Here is a 17098-nt window from a genome sequence, read left to right on the forward strand (position 1 = left end):
CCAGGCAAAACTAAAAATATAAATTCAACTGTTGATAAAGATAGATCTACAAATAACACGAGTGGAATACTCTAAAAAAATGCGGCACCTTTTCATATGTTGATTGATTGGCTTCAAAAAAGCACGAGTTGTGTTTTACAGGGAATAATGAAATCCATCTAAATGATCAGTTAATTAAGGATATATTTTACATTCATACATAAGAATAAGATGCGAAAGCTCATGAAAGTCTAAAGCCAAAAACAATTTAACAAACTAAAAAATAAATTAAAATTAAAACTAAATTAAAATTCATACAAATTTCGATGACAACTCAAAAGTTTATTTCAATATGAGATCTATTGAATTCATGTCAATATTTTTGGTCTATTTTTATTTCATATGTTGGATTTTTTTATAAATAAATGGTATAAATCTGAATCTTAGCCTAACTCCATATAGCTTTCTATATTTACTATATTTATTTTTTTCTTGATAAGCATCAACTGTCTTAGCATATGAAAGTTTAAAGCCACAAGCAATATAATAAACTAAAAATTCAGATGATCAATTCTGGGTATACAAAATGTGTTATCATAAATACAGGCATCGTTTCAATAAACATTTAATTAATTAATTTGCGTCGTGTGTATTTATTTTATTCTGTTCAATATCATGTTGTTTGGCAAATGAACGCGACTTTTATTCATTTGCTGCAGGCAGTGAAAAAAATGTTGAAATTTGTTTAGCGCACAGTGCTAGTTAGATATGCACACAAAAATACACACGCTCACACACAGACACATATATAGACACACTCACCGTCACACACGTATATTTATATATATGTATATATATATACGAGTCTTTATGGGTATTTATTTTTGGTTTTATTTTTGCCAAAACGCAGATTTTTACGCTTGAAGCGAAACGTAACGCGGCCCAGTTAAATGGGGGAAAAGGCTTTTAGTGTGCGGCTTGTGTGAAGCCAAATCGAATACGGGCGGCCGCATCAAATTTATGTGAATTTTATCAAGTGTTTACGGCGCATAAAAACACACACACAAACATGCAAATCGCTGTCAGACGTGTAAACGCATGCAAATCCAGTTGCAGATAAACGTGAGCTACATTTGCGTTACGTATACGCAATCTCGGCCATTACGTATACGTTATGTTGGCCACATTCAGGTAGGCGAGCTGGCAGCCATCACGGCGCACATTTAAATTAGGCAAGGTAAAAGACGTGCACTGTCATTTAACTGTCAGCTTGGCCGAGTTGCTGCCTATTATTTCTGAAACAACCCGGCTAACATGCCCCTTAAATGTGCAGTAATGTGCGTATTTAGTTCAGCTCTTTTGCTGGCAAACTTTTTGGCATGTGACAGACGCGAGACTTGAGACGATTTCGTGTTAATGTAAATAACGGCGCATACGCACACTTTGAACTCTTGCCTCCAACTTTTGCTCATGCAATTGAGGCTTTATTTAACTTTAAACAAGCACAAAATGTGACAACACACAGAGGCCCCCATGCTACCCGCTCACACTTGTGCTAACGAATTTTTGAAGGCGCCTGGGTCGGCCTGTTTGTTGTTTCACATGCTCGACTCCATTAACAATATGTTTTTTCTTGAACAGCACACGGCGTTGCATACACCATGCCCTGCCCTCTACTCCTCGGGCCGCAGCTTCACTTCGGTCTATGTTTGTGGCACTGACACGCCGCACTGCGCCCGCTTGCGCTTGTTGTGGCAGCCGAAAATGTGAATTCACTTGGAAAATTAAAGAAAATTTAAATATGCTTATATTTATGTGACACACTTTTATGAGCGTAGGAGGTGGAAAAGGGGCTGTTGGCATCGACTTATAATGTATGCCAAATGGTTTTATTTATATTTCAAGTCTCCGCCTAAATTATGAGCTCCATTGCGTTGAGTGCAAAAAAAAAGATGTTGCCTACTTCGCAGCGCAGCCTGCGGCAAATGCGTCATCTGCACAATGTGGTGAAAAGTGATTCTAAATTGAGGTTATACTTATATATAGAAAAGCGTATATTAGCCAAGGTTCTTGGTTTGTTTTACGTGTGCTTATTATCGATTGTTTTGATGTTGAAGTCGATAGTCTTTAAACTGAAGCGTTATCAATAGTTTTGACAGCCGGAGTAGCTTGTTTCGATAGTCGATTTGAACACATTTGACAGTCGATAGACGACGCCTTCGATAATATATTTGTAATATCATTATCGATAATTTGAGACACATTTCACTTTCTATCTTTTATTAGAATTTATTGAAATAATAACAATAATAATTATTAAAGTTATATATCCTTCAAATGTTTTTGAAGATTACTTTTTCAGTTCGAGATTGCATTGCAATTGTCAGTTCGGTGCATTGCGATAGTGAACGATCGATCCTATCGGAGCTTGTTTAAAGTGTTTCAATTACTGATGTCAACTAAAATAACTATATAATAATAAACTTTAAAATAAAATCGTGAAAAATGCTATTGATTTCATCGATGGCATCATTTGTCAACGTTCTGTTCGCAATCAGAGCCTGTTCTTGTATTTTTGCTCAAAATGCACGCAACGCCGAGATTTTTGGCAATAGAACTGTATATGTGTATCTATATCTCTGTCTCTATATGCATATGGATGTGCAACTGCATCCATACTAATTGGCCGCTGGCTATGCTGTGGCAATTTAGCGCCTCGTCCAAAAGCGAGTGTCGAGCGCCAGAGGGTAGAAAGGGGATATCAACAGTGGCAAAACGCACTAGAATACCGCACATATATCGCAGACACACAAACACACACAATCACAATCACAGTCACAGTCAGAGCTGGAGCCTGAGTCCCAGCCTTTGGTAGATAAGCCAAAACCACAGGCTATCCTCAATTTATGCAACTAGCCGCATTTTGTGCATTTGCCAATATGGCCGGGCGACACTTTAAAACTAGGTTCGAGATGCAAGACGTTGCGGCAGTGACTTTTCATTTAAATTTTGACGCATATTTTATTGCCAAATGCATTTTACTGTGCCACACTTGGCTGCCTCTATTGGCCACACACACACGCACATATGTATATATATATATATATATATATATATATATACACTTGGCTACACACATACACATGTGGCAAGCTTCATGGCTGCAATTACGCTCAAGTGCGTTTAGTCTTTTTATTGAAAATGCAATTTTTGGTTTTAGTTTCCATTTTGGAAACTCTTTAGCATTTTCTTTGGCTTTTCTAGTTTTCTGGGCTGCACATTTTCCTACAACGAAAGCAGCTTAGTTAAGTGCGACCGACTTTTATTTAACATCATTTCATATGCGTTTTCAATATCTCAACAAGAAAGTGTATCCCTGCGTGTGTGTGTGTACATGTCCGTTTGCGTGTGTGTGCAGCAAAGCATTTCGAATGCCAAGTTTTTCGATAAAAGGAAAAATTCTTTTGGTTTGCTTTTCTTGACTGTACTTTACTCTTTCGACTCTGGCAGGAAGTGCGCCGGGGCAGCTATAAATTTTTGCATAAATTGTGGATCTGCATGTTGCTTTATGGCATGAGCCGGATGTGGATTGCAGTTACGGCTTAAGAGTGTGTAAGATGCGTAATATCAAATTGCATAACTCAATCTGACAAGCTGCACGAGTGTGATAGAGTGAGCATTTGAGAGATAGAGAGAGAGGGAGAGCGAGAAAAAGGGAAATCAGTTATGTCGAATTGAAATGATTTTATTTTTATATTAAAATTAAATTTTTGCATTACCGTTTTAGCATCTTAATATTTATTCTTTGAAAAAAATGATATTCAATTATATGAAAAATAACAAAGGATATTTACATTGCTTCTTACGGATATAAATATGTGTTTAATATATTAAAGAAAAATTGGTGAAACAACTCTATGGGAAGAAAAATAAGTTATTTTGTGAAGAACTTTACTGTTTTGCAAGATATCTTGACCAAGCCTGCATATGTCTGCACTTCTTATAGAAAAATACACTAGCAAGCAAAATATTTGCTAGGGTATTTAATCAACGACATGCCGAAGATAAACGTTCTCTTTTGTTTTTAGGTAAGAGCTTATCCTATGGGAAATTACTTATTTCCTTTGGTCAGTTGGTAGTTAAGCCTTTATGCGATTTTCAGAAATGTTCTTTCTTCTTTTTCCATTGGTAGAAATTTATTTCGCAGCAAAAGCTATTTAAGTGCCAGCACACAATTCGGATCATAAAGGGAGTCCGACCGTCTCTTCGTCAACGTCTCTTCGCCACCAAGACTTACCTGGCGAGGAGGTAACAGAAAGCATATAATACACCTGCAAAACAAAACTATTGCATTTTTAATAACAGGACCCGATTTTCCGCAAAACCATTTGTCACAGTATTTTTTGTTTATTTTTGCGCAATGACTGCAAAGGTCAAGTGTCTGATCAAAAAAAATGTGAATACCTCCCGACATACATACATATATGTACTGCTATTTCGACAACCCAATTACCAGATCCAGAGTCAAGTTAAGCAGCGCAATATCAGTTATTTCTGTGTTTGAGCCACCAAATATATATTTTATTTGGCAATGTTTTTACGAAATAACCATATTTATTCACACAAATTATTATTTATATATCACATAAATAAAAACCATATGCTTAATGTTCTGGTTTCCAAAGAAACTTTCCTCACACTGTAATTTTCAGTTTCAATTAAACATGAACGAACTTGTTTATCAAATGCAATAAGCCCTTTTGCTAATACTTCAGCTGAAAAGAATTCTTAATATGCAATTTAATTTCAATAAGCCAAATATTCTTTGTGATGCGTGCAGAAGCTGCCAAGAGACTAATGAGTCTCACTGTAAACTTGGCCAAACTGTAACTAATATGCAACAAATTGCCCAAAACTGGCCAAAGCAACAGCTGCGTTGCTTTTATTAAACTTTTGTTCTAATTGCATTACATTTGAAAGTAATAAAAACAAACTGAAATACAAAGCAACAAAAACCAATTGAAAAATCTTGTGTGTACTTTTAATTAGAAATATTTTTCGAAATCTAATTGCAAAACAAAAAATATTGTCTCTTTGTTGTTGTGCAGCTAGGCAAAGTGCCAAACTGCTTTGGCCAGGATATTTAGTCCTGGGCTGGCGCTTAGCACGCACACACACACACACACCCGAACACACGCACAGAGTTGAGTAATAAAAGTAAACTTTTTAAAACTTTTAACGAAGATATGTGCGAAAGGATGCCAGCTAAGGAAGGCGGCTCTTTAGCTGCAGACAGATTGAAGGCAACAACTAATACGCACTCGACTTACACACACACGCACACACACACACATAAGCAGACCAAAGTTTGTTGTTTGAAAAATGTTTAGACGTTTTATGCTTTTGATATGAAGCTTTTGTGATCAACTTAATTAAATTCATTAAATGCGCGCACGTATCACGTATACGCAGCGTTGTGCAATTAGTTACCATGATAGATGATTTTCATTGTTGTTGTCGTTGTTGTTTTTTTTGGGCAACAACAATGGCAAACTTTTAACTAGCGTCAGTCTGGTAGCAATAACAGTCAGTTTGCGAGTAACTGAACTATTTGTGATATATGAAAACCGAACGCTCATACGCACAGTTGGCCAGGCATAAAACGTTAGATGCTAATTTAAATATTTTTGAACTGTTGACTGACAGTCGGCAGCAGGAAATTTCTAATTAAAATACATAGTAGTTGCTCGAAAGTTGTTTGCAACTTTTGTGGGCGTCAGCATTCAAAATCAATAGACGCCATTTAATAAAATTCAAGTTGAAAGAAGCAAAAGCACACAGCCAAAGCAATTGCAAAAACCTTGATGGTAATCAAAGCGTTCATCTGGAGCACTAGCAGCACAATGAAATCGCAGCCAATGCCCCGCCAACAAACTCCCCTCTTTTGGTATTCGCAATTGCGTTAATAAAACGGCAATAGCTGGCAATCGAAGTGAGCCAGCAAAAAGAAAAGTCTATTGCAATTCATCCACTATTGTATTCTATTCATTTTGCTAACAATTTTGAGCTCGCACAGAGAGTTGAGTTCTTGCTGCGAAATATGAACTACATTGCTTTTAAGAGCTTTAAAAGCATTTACTTTGACTCGCATACAATGATGTTAAATTTCCCTTTTTGTCAACTGGCAAGTAAATAATATGCAAAATTTAGCATTAAAATAAAAAATGCTAGCGAAATACATATATTATATTGAATAAATTCATTCAATGGATCAAGATTTTTTAATATTTTTGTAAATATTTAAAAACAAGTTTATATATAAACAAGTTTAAATAAAGTTAAGTACATAAATACATAACAGACTAATTAAACACTCAAAGGCAACCTTCAAGCTCATTATCGTACAATAAAAATTCGCTAACCAATTGTATATTTTTAATATGTTTTCTATACTCTGTACCCTGAAAATAGCACAAGCATTTACGACCCCAAAGTATATAAATATAACGACAACGAGTTAAGTCAATATCGACATGTTTTATACATTTTATACGCAGAAAAAAGTTATATGTTATTTTGTCGATTGATCACTAATAAAAATTAATTTGAAGACGCGGCTTTTTGAAATATATCTCTAAATAATAGTAGCTAGAGATACAAATACTTAGGCTTTTTCTAAATAATAGTGTGCTTGAGTATCCTTTTTCTAAGTAATAGGCTGCTTGAGTAGAAGTGAGTACGAGTACGAAGCCGTATTATTTCGGTACAGGGTATATGCTAGTCAAGTCCTCTCCATTAGAGCACTCTTGTTTAATAAAAGATTTTCGAAATTGATAGTGTCATTGGGACAACTGCCAATTAGCTGCTTTTTAATGAGAAAGCTGTTTTGCAATATTCGAAATTTGCATTGGATATGAAACATAAATGAGGCATCTAGATAATACATAAAACAGATGGCAGCGATTTGCCAGAAAATTTATTTCGGATTTTTGGTCTAATAAATTGGTGGAACTGGTTGTGGTCTAATGTGGCATATGATATGGGCTCTGGGACGTGCTGTTATTGGGGTCACGAGTTGCATATCTAAGGACAACATTGTCGAGCCGTCGCCATTTTGTCAGCGGCAGCGTGGCGCGCATAAAATTTTCGACAAGTTATGCGCCTCAAGTGCCAAAGCATGCAACAATGCTTGTGCATTAACTTTGCCTATCGGTCCGCCCCGCACCGCCCGGCTGATCCTTCCGCTTCAGCACGCCACCAGCAAACAGCATTGAGCCTGAGTCGATGCCAGCCGTCGGGCATCGTTGTAATAAAGTTTGTTTAAAACGCGTCGCCAGCTAAAATTTGCAAACATGCAAACATCGAGGGAAATGCATAACTGAGCGATGGCCAGAGGCAAAGAGCGGAAAAGGCAGCGCTGCCAAAGGAAACGGAAGTCGCTGCAATGCACACTATCAGAATAGTCTGCACCAGAAGCACTACCAAAACCTAGTTACAGACCAACCAGCCAAATGCTGGTGCCCCTGGCATTGGTCATGAGAAGGCGTCGAAATGTGCATTTTGCAGCGTTTGTTTCGCTTGTTTAACGCATTTTAACTTTGATTAACGACTGACGGGCATTCGTGTAGCCCTCGCAGTTGTTGTTGCAATTGCAGCTTCCTCAGCTTGTGCGCATTTGATTTATGCACAAAAATTGCATTTGCTTAAACTATTTCCAAGTGCTTTCACAATTTATACGATTACAGCGTTTTGTGCTTAAGTCATTTGAGTCCGTTCTGAATTTTCGTGAGCTTAACACGTAGAAACTGCAATAAGAGCTCTGAAAGCACATTAGTACTTGTAATTAGACTTAGTACATTACCGGAGTACAGTTCGTTTCAACACTACTGTTTATAAGTATTAACTTTGCTTCAAAAACACATTAAAACTTAAAACTGATAATTATGTGTCTTAGCTGAGCTTTAAAAGCACATTCAAGCTTGAAACTAGACTTGGTGCGTTGCTGAGATGCTGTTAATATTGAGTAATACAGAGCTTTCAAAGCACACTTAAGCTTAAAATTAGATTAAGTATGTTGCCTGAATACATCAGAATTTCACGAGGTTTGACTTTTTGTTTATGGTTTGACCTTTAGATCAATTTGGCATCTAAGTCTGATAACATTATTCTTGGTCAAAATTCATGTGAAAATGTAACCCTTAAATATTCTATATATAATATCCTATTTTTGGTTATGGTTTGACTTTTAGATCAATTTGGCATCTAAGTCTGACAATATTATTCTTGATCAAAATTCATGTGAAAATGGAAGCCTTAAATATCCTATATAACCATAGGTTAAAATTCCCCAACCCCATAACTCGGTCAAATCTCATCCGATTTTCACAAGGTTTGGCTTTTTGTTAATGGTTTGACCTTTAGATCAATTTAGAATATAAATCTGGCAAAATTATTCTTGGTCTAAATTCATGTGAAAATGGTACCCTCAAATAATAATGCTTTTTTAATCATTTAAACGAAACTATAGTTTATTCTACCTCTTTAAATGTATTCTTTTTCGCTTAAAGCTAAAAGTACTCAGCGATACCCTCTGAAATAATAATATATAAAAAGATAGCATAAGAAAGAGCAGCTTGGCCTTGCAATTTGGCATTCTTTACGTAAGTTTGTATATTTCAACAAGAGTCAGCACTAGTTTTCTTTGCATGACTTCCGTCTTCACCGTTCTTCAATTTCCTTTCATGCTATGGCTTTGACATTGGCCGCACTGTTTTGCTGCATATCCTTTTCCGAACAATTAATTTAATTATATTTCGTGTGAATGCATAATAATCTAGAATGCGGTCTGCTGCAGTCGCATGCCATCGTTTGACTCCGCTTTTTGAGTTGTCAGCGGGGCTTTTTCCCTTTACGGGCTGCTTTCCGTTTGCCCTTCGCTCTCTCCGCTTTTGGTTGCCTTTGGGCCCGTTGTGCAAATTGTTAGCGCTGATTTATTATTTATTGCTCTGGTTTATGCCCGTGATTTATCTCGAGTGGCCTCGAGCTGCGAGTTTAAAGTGCACGGCCATTGTTTGGTAATTTAAAAAAAAATGGATAAACATGCGGATAAAGCGTGTAAGGTCCTTTCTGGTCGCTATCAATATAACGAATTGGGTCGGGCAATTATAAGATTTATGTTTGCACTTGTTGTATGGCACAAAGCGCAAAAATGTATGCAAAATGCCTAAGAAAAAATGTGTAAAAATGTTTCCGTCGAGAGTGCTCGACATTAAAATACCTCGTTTACCTGTCTCAAAAACGAATGGTGCGTGCCGTCGTGTTCAAACATATATGAGAAAGCCTCAAAAGAGGAACAAGTGTGAATGGCTGTTTCAAGAACCTGCTGGTCGGCAGGTCTGCAGTCGGCTGCCAGTTTTTTGAACCTGAAGACCTGTTGCGAATTCTAATGCAGCACTAAACCTTCTGTAGATTTCTGCCTAGATTTTGGCATATGTATAACTATGTTAGAGTAATCAAATGATATCCTCAATGTAGACTTATTAGGATAAGGGTTTTCTATAAAATTGATTAATAAATATTTTAAAAACCTTGATGAAATTATTTATATAAAATGAAATATGTTCAAATTTATGGTCAACTTGAATGTGGATGCCACCTTGTTGTGCTCGTTTTATAGTTAATGGGTATTACAAGTACAATCAATATTTGTCCTCAAGCATTGTACTTATTTCAGTATTGTAATTTAACCTTCTACCGTACATTTGCCCTTTCTGTGTGGTCTCTCTTTCTCTTTGTCTCTCTTGTTAGCTGGCTGTCAGTTACATAAATCGTGGCGGCTTTGCATTAAATATGCAACAAAAAGCTGTTTAAATAACTAATAATTATCTTGTTGGGCTTCAATGTCATTTGCTGTGTGCTATTTATATGCATAAGCCGCTTAGTTCAAATTAATTAACATTAACAACCAGACAAATAGCTACAACAACAACAACAATAAGCCAAACATTGTTTTCTGCTCAAATATTTATTGTTTTGTTTTTGCACTGTCCACAATGCATTTTGTGGTCATTTGTTGTTAATGACACTGTAAGCCCTATAAATTATTTGTTTTTTTTTGTCACGCATTACCCCTGACCATAATTTGTATTTGTTTGCAAAATGTTTTATTTAAATCGACTTTCATTGTTTATTAGTGAAATACGTACACATACTAGCGTAAATTGATAAATATTTTGGTTTGTTAATTGAATAAAAAGTGTATATTTTCTAGTTTAATTTGTCAAATCCCAGAAAACCAATTAAAATTTTAATCAAATTATTTTTTGCTTGTTTCGAATTCCGTTAAATATCATAAATATTATTAGGAGTTAAGTTTAAGTTTAACAAGACTAAGCGATTTGCGGGTGCTGATGCTTAAATAAGATTTAAAAATTATTATATTGTTTAGTTGAATTACAACTCAGCTTAAGTTACTATCGGCAAAGTTTTTTGTTGTATTTAATTCAATATTTATCAGAACTGAAAACCTTTTAAGGCAATAATGACATTTTTATCTATTATGAGGGTTAAAGTCGGCGAAGCTATGCTTTTGGTTGCTTTTTTTATCAGGTCGCATCCAATATCTGCTTTAAAGTTGTGTCCGTCGAATTAAGCTTAAATTAATTGTTTCGATATGAAATAATTTTAATTCTTATCTCACCTGAAATGACCATCGAGGAATCTGGTGCTTAACCATTTGTGTTCATTGTATCAGTCGGGACCAGTTGTATCTATTAGTTAGAAAAAGCTATTATTGCTAAACTTATAATTATTATGGAGCGTGAAGCTGCTCAACAAGTGGAAAACGTTCAGTAAACATTTAAGTATTCCATTGAGGAGCATAAGAGGCTACTGGAAACAAAACCTTTATAAACTATAACTAACCAGATGTAAAGTGACTAATAAGGACTTGATTGCCTAAAATGGGTAGTTATTAAAGCTAGTTCATTCTCTTGAAGGTCTCTATTGCTTGTAATGCAGCTTGCACATAGCCGAGAGCAACAATTTCAACGTTTAGTCGCCCCTACTCTTTAAACGACATGTAAAACAAAAACTATAGCATACTTATGAGCGACATTCGATGTGACTAAAAAAAGCACAAAGCTGCATTTATGCACCGCCCGCTGTCTGGGCAGCCCGCGGTGCTGCGTTTAATCAGAACTCGTTGTGCACATAACTTAGAGGGAATTCAGATGCAGGAGATGCTTGTGTAGGATATACCGAAAGTGCAGAGCACACGGGGCGTCCCTCGACGCTGCACGGCTTCTCCGTGCGGTGTCTCCTTTGTGTGGCACAAGCAAAAACGAAATGGGATAAAGAAAAAAGAATGGGACAGAGGAGAGGGCGACTGTACAAAGGCTGCATTACACTTTAATTTTAAAACAAATGCCGGCAACTCTCAATGGGAAATTTGGTATAGCAGCAAGTCAGGCGAAAGTAACAGCAGCAGCAGCAGCAACTAAATTGTATCTGACCAACGAAGCGTGCTTGAATTACACTTGCAATCAAATCTATGAGCAGCCGCAAGTAAATGCAACATGCAACATGCAGTTGCACACTCCTAGCTGCAAAATAAACCACAACACCGTGCACTGCATCGACTGACTCGAAGATATTTGCAGATGGACAGAAAGGGTTGTTTTTGAGAGTGTGTGGGTGTGTGTGAGTGTGCACCGCAAACCGCACACACGCTTCGAGCTTCTGTTTTTGGATTACAAGCAGCTATATCTGCGGTCTGTTGGGCAACTTATTAGATTAGTAATGTTGGCAGTAGCATAACTACTCCAATGACCATGGGGGCGCAACAGGCGAACTGCCCCTGACGGACCGCAAGCAGCTGTCAAACAGCTGCCTTTGATTAATATAATTAAAGTCTTGAAAGCCTTAAAATTTTAGAGTGCCTGACAGCAAGACCTAATCAGCATAATGCGCTGCTCTGTCAATGTAAAGCCCTTTGGGATCATGACAGAATCAGCATGATATATGCATGTATAAATGGACAACATTGTTACCACCAGTCGTATGAGTGATGCCCATTTGTGGGGAGTGTGTGTGTGTGTAGGGCCCAGAAAAAAAGCATGCTGTAGAATTATATTTATGCCACTTTTGGGGCTTTTGCTTGTCACATGTGCACAAAGAGTGCTCATGTCGGTTGAACGCTTAAGCTGAAACGACACTGGCTGAAAATGTTTAATTGTACGCTGATTAATCAGTCCAAAGAAGCAGCGTCCAATTTTAAGTAGCATATAAAACTAATTTATTTTAATTAAAAGTTTAAATTTACTCATACTTTAATAACTTAAAATATTAATCTGATCTAACAATCAAAAAATCACTTATCAGTGTTGAAAACCAGTGTTTAAAAGTAATTTATGTCTAAGAACCTAAATTGTATAAATTATCAGTGTTGTGCAACAGTTGAAAGATAAGCTTAGTTTTATTTAATTAGATCTTTTAGTATACCTTATTTGCTTTTATAGAGAACGCTTTTCTAAGCAGAGTAAAGTTGCCCATTGGAAGCACATAAAAGCTTAATGGCAGTAAAAATTAAATTCTTATTGGCTACACACTGACAGCTAGTGTCATCACACCACAAAATAGAGCAATAGAAAAAAGCAGTATGTTGCTAATTTGAAAGATGAATTAGATGTGCTGCACACAGAGATTTGCAACGCTGCAGTTTTGAACCGAACAGCTATAAATTTCATTTGTCACAGCAGCCAAATCCCCCAGTGTGTGGCTTATACAATAGGAGTTTGTTTCACAGACAACAACATTTTTGCGTAGTTTTGTGGCAAAGTCAAAAACAGTATAATGCATGTCACACACAGAGACAGAGTGAGATATATATATATATATACATATAAATATGCACACACTCACACGCACATATATGATAGCAGGGCCATTGTCTGACTCAGACAGCTTACATAAAAGCCATAGAGAACAATTTAGATATTTTCTAAAGATTTAAGCGGTTCACATGACACGGCAGGGCAAAAACTTGTCATCGGTTGCCAAGCTACATAAAGCTTTGAGGTAAAGCATATAAAAGATACTTAGGGCCCAGGAGGGGCAACTGTTTGTCTCGTCTCGTCTATTTGTATTTGTTTGGCATTTAAATAAGCATAATTCTAGTTGCATAAAAACACATTTAAGTCTTTTTTATGGACTTCAATCCTATGCACTCTACTACCATATGCATATTCATGGAACTAACCACAACAGCCCGAGATTATTACTTATGTGTGTTGGTATCTGTGCTTGTTTGTATATTTATTTGTTTGTTTGTTTGGCTCTTACAGGTATGTTGAACACGCGCTCATATGTACATATGTGAAAAGCTTTACTACCGACATCAGCCTCAGTCTCAGCTCCAGCCTCGGTTTTAACCATCTAAGTGGCTACAGCATTTGCATAGCTATTGTAACTGGTTTGTATGTTAACACACTTACACACAAACACCCACCACACACACGCACACGCACACCTGCATATATATATCTATTAATACATATATCTGTTCATTTGTGTGCATGAGACTGGCACTTGAGTGTCTTAAGTTCTTCTTTGAGTGGCAACTTTTTCTCAATTGCCGCAAGTAGTGTTGCAAGTGGTTTTCAAAGCGCTTTGGGCCAGAAACAGGTGTATGCTCCTGTACTCCGTGCGGCCTTTGAGTGGTGTGATAAAGAAAATGCATTTAGGTCTGTAGAAGAGTTCACCACCAACCAACACACACACACACACCTGACCTCAATGCTTTAAGAAATTGTGTGTCAGTTGTGTATGTAGAGCGGAAATATGTGTACATAAAGTTTGTAGCGGCTCATAGATCGCATAAATAATTGGCAGTGGCTTGTGGTTAGGTCATATCAAATATTTGATTTTACGTGCAGCAGTGTAAAATATTTGCATAAAATACCAACAATTTTAGATAACAAACTATGATATATTAGATATTCATTTTATTACTGTATTAATTAAATAACTGATTTTAAATGCCATTGATATATCTGTAAGTCAACAGAATAACTTTAAAATCATCAATTTTAGCTTGGCCAAAATCTTTAAAATCTTAAATTAACTGCCAGCAAACCGAAAAACACTTTAATTGACTTTCATAACATTTTTTAAGTTATGGACATAAGCTTGACCCCTGAGTTTTTACAAAAATTACTTGGGTTTTTTTGTTTATGAAAATATTAAATATTTCTTAAATATATCCATTTTTAAAACAAATAAATGAACCAGTAACAATTTCTTACAAAGAACGAAAATATACGATAAGTAATTGTGAAGAGCTCAGATAAAAAGAGGGAAAAAAAGATAAAGGCAAAGAAACAAGAGTAATAAAATAGAGTTGAATAAGTAGAAACAATGTTGGACAAACAGAGCTGGAAACACACTGAATCAATTAAGAAATAGCATGCTAAGCACATACTACAGCTGGGCGTGGTCAGTAAATACTCGATGGTAACCAGAGAGTAAAGAAAACACATGGGATAAGCTATTGTACATAGTATTAGTTATGGTACATATTTTGCTCAAGACAATTGATTTTTGAGAACTGCCTAACGATCTTTAACGGTTCATAAATGTATTTACTTTATTAGTTGCGAGATTCATTCATGACATTAGTAAAAGGGTATATAAAATACCACTGCTAATATTTCTATAGGGATTTATCATATTTTTATTCGTATTATCATTATATAATTCCGATTTATTTCGGTATTAATTTAAAGGATGAATTTCCGGACAATTTCTCGCTTGCCTACCGCAAATCTGTGTCGTAATTAACCCACTTAACTGGCAGTAACTTTGGCCAGCTATCACCGCAAAGGGCGGTGGCTTCTGTGGGCGTGGCTCATGTCCATGTTATCCCTCAACAAAAAAATCCGCAAGCAACGCGCAGAAATTTGCACAATTTTTAATGGCGCAGATGTGTGTTTGGTGGTGGTGTGTGTGTGTGCTTGGGTGTGCGGAGCGCGTGGTTCGAGGCTTTCGATGAAGGCTTTGCGTGTGCTTCCATATGTGTGCGTGGACTTAACTGACCAGCACACACACACACACACACGCATGTAGGAAGCTACAGCCATGGTAAATGCTTTAAAAAGCCATTTCAGCTTTTTTCGTCCTTTTTTTGGAATCCCCTCCTTTGATGCCACAAAAAAGGGCGGATTATAAAACACTTAAACGATTTTAAGCGCAATTATGTTGGCGCGAGCACGTAAACGCATCGTGGCCATTGCAACGCTTTCCCGCTTTAATATTTAAGCACTTCGCGCTGCCCGACTTGCTGCTGCTCATTTAAAGTTTCCCCAACAGGAGAAGCACAAATTTGTTCTAAATTATTTAAAAATTAAGTTGGCTGATGGATAAAAGAAAGAAAGAACGAAAAAAAAACTATACAAACAAATAAGTGAATAACAGGGGTGCATTCTCAACAATAGTATATCCTCTACAGGACAGAATGACAGTGGGGTAGTTTCAAATAATAAAATACTCAGTACGGGATTACTAAAATGAATAATAACATTGAGTAATAAGAAACCAAGACGATATTTGTGAAAATAACAAATTAAATTGTTACGATCCCGGGCTGCAAAGTTGAAATACAGAAAGTTTTATTTTTCAATTAAACTGGGTATGTTTAAAAAACGAGGACGAGAAAGCAAAGAAAAATTGCGTTAAATTCATTTTTTATTATTATTGCTTTAGAGTGTTCAGTAGTAAATAGCTAATAGCTGAACAAATCCTTTGTAGTCCTCCCCATACTGCTGTTAACTATCTCAGAGTAAGTTTTCATAAGCCTCTCAAAGCTTAAGTATAACTCGTCAATATAATGAACAAGAACCCAATTTGAAGATCGTTATTTTCAATCTGATTTAATTTTATACCTTTAATGGCTGAGAGAAAAACTTTGTAATGGATGCTAATATACCCTTTTAAAACTGTTAACTTTTGGGTAGAATGAACATAGTGCCAAGCTTAGTCATGGCAGATAGTCCGAAACAACAACAACAGCGCTGCAAATAGAACAGAAATAGAAGCAACAACAGGCCAGAAACCCTAGAAAACCGGTCTGCAAACAATTAGAACGTCAGCTTACCGGAAAAAAGTTTGCATTTCATTTATACTCGAAGGATTTTATTTAGGAAAAGTTTTGTTGTGCATGCCAGCATGCGCAATGGGCAGCGAGAACTGCGCCTGGCCAGTGGCAGGCGTTATCCATTGTGCAATTTCTTCGGCAATGCTAGCGATTCTTCAACGGCCACTTCAGCAATGGTGGCAATGGAGGCGACAGCGACCAGCGAGAGGGCAACGCCGGTGTTTCCGTTGCGCGCCATTGTTGCAACAATAAACTTCCGGTTTTAAATTTCACTTGTTTGTCTGTCTGCCTGTGAGTGTGTGTGTTTGTGTGTGGTTGCAAAACAAAATGGCCGCTGCCAGTTGCAAGCTATCGCTGCCAACGGCTTTTGACATTAATTAGCACAAAACATGTTGAGCAACGGTAAATGCAACGGTAAAGTTTTTGGCCATTTGCAGCTGCATAATGGGCACTGAATAGCTTAAGCTGCTGCCATCAGCCGTGTTTATTACGTAATTTAGATAACGTCAGTACCTGGCTAGACCCTGCTACTGATGGCGATCACAGCACCTGCAGCAGCAACGGCCACTGCTGAAAAATGCCCCGTCAGCATGCGAAGCACCTGGCATCAGCATCTTGAGCTGCCAATGACGTCGAGTTAAGTTTCAACTGGTCGTGTGCATAAATAAATCAACATAAATGTATCTAAGCTCAGCAAAGTTTTCGTCAGCTTACAAAGTTGCTTAGCTTTATTGATGAGCCAAGCCTTGAGTGTGATTATTTGGGAAACTTGAGAAATTTCACTGGGCTGCATTTTCAAATAGGTTTGGCTCAAAACTACTTACTGCTAGGTTCTATTTATGAACGTGATTTGGACCTAGGTTTTTAACTCAAATATTAGTGGGTCGATTTCTTCATAAATGGCTATTTTTTATTTATAGCATCAATGGTTTCGGCTTTTGATTGTAATTTTCCACGCTTATGGACCCA

General features: G+C 36.8%; 1 protein-coding gene across 1 annotated transcript in view; it reads left to right on the forward strand.

Annotated features, from left to right (window-relative positions):
- The window catches only part of fipi (factor of interpulse interval), an 89054-nt gene that overhangs the window by 30416 nt on the left and 41540 nt on the right, over nucleotides 1-17098 (forward strand). The gene's annotated exons all lie outside the window — the stretch shown is intronic.

This window comes from Drosophila montana, unplaced genomic scaffold (assembly GCF_035044405.1).
Source record: "Drosophila montana isolate Dmon_TW-CO22-7 unplaced genomic scaffold, ASM3504440v1 contig_1_1, whole genome shotgun sequence".
NCBI lineage: Eukaryota > Metazoa > Arthropoda > Insecta > Diptera > Drosophilidae > Drosophila > Drosophila montana.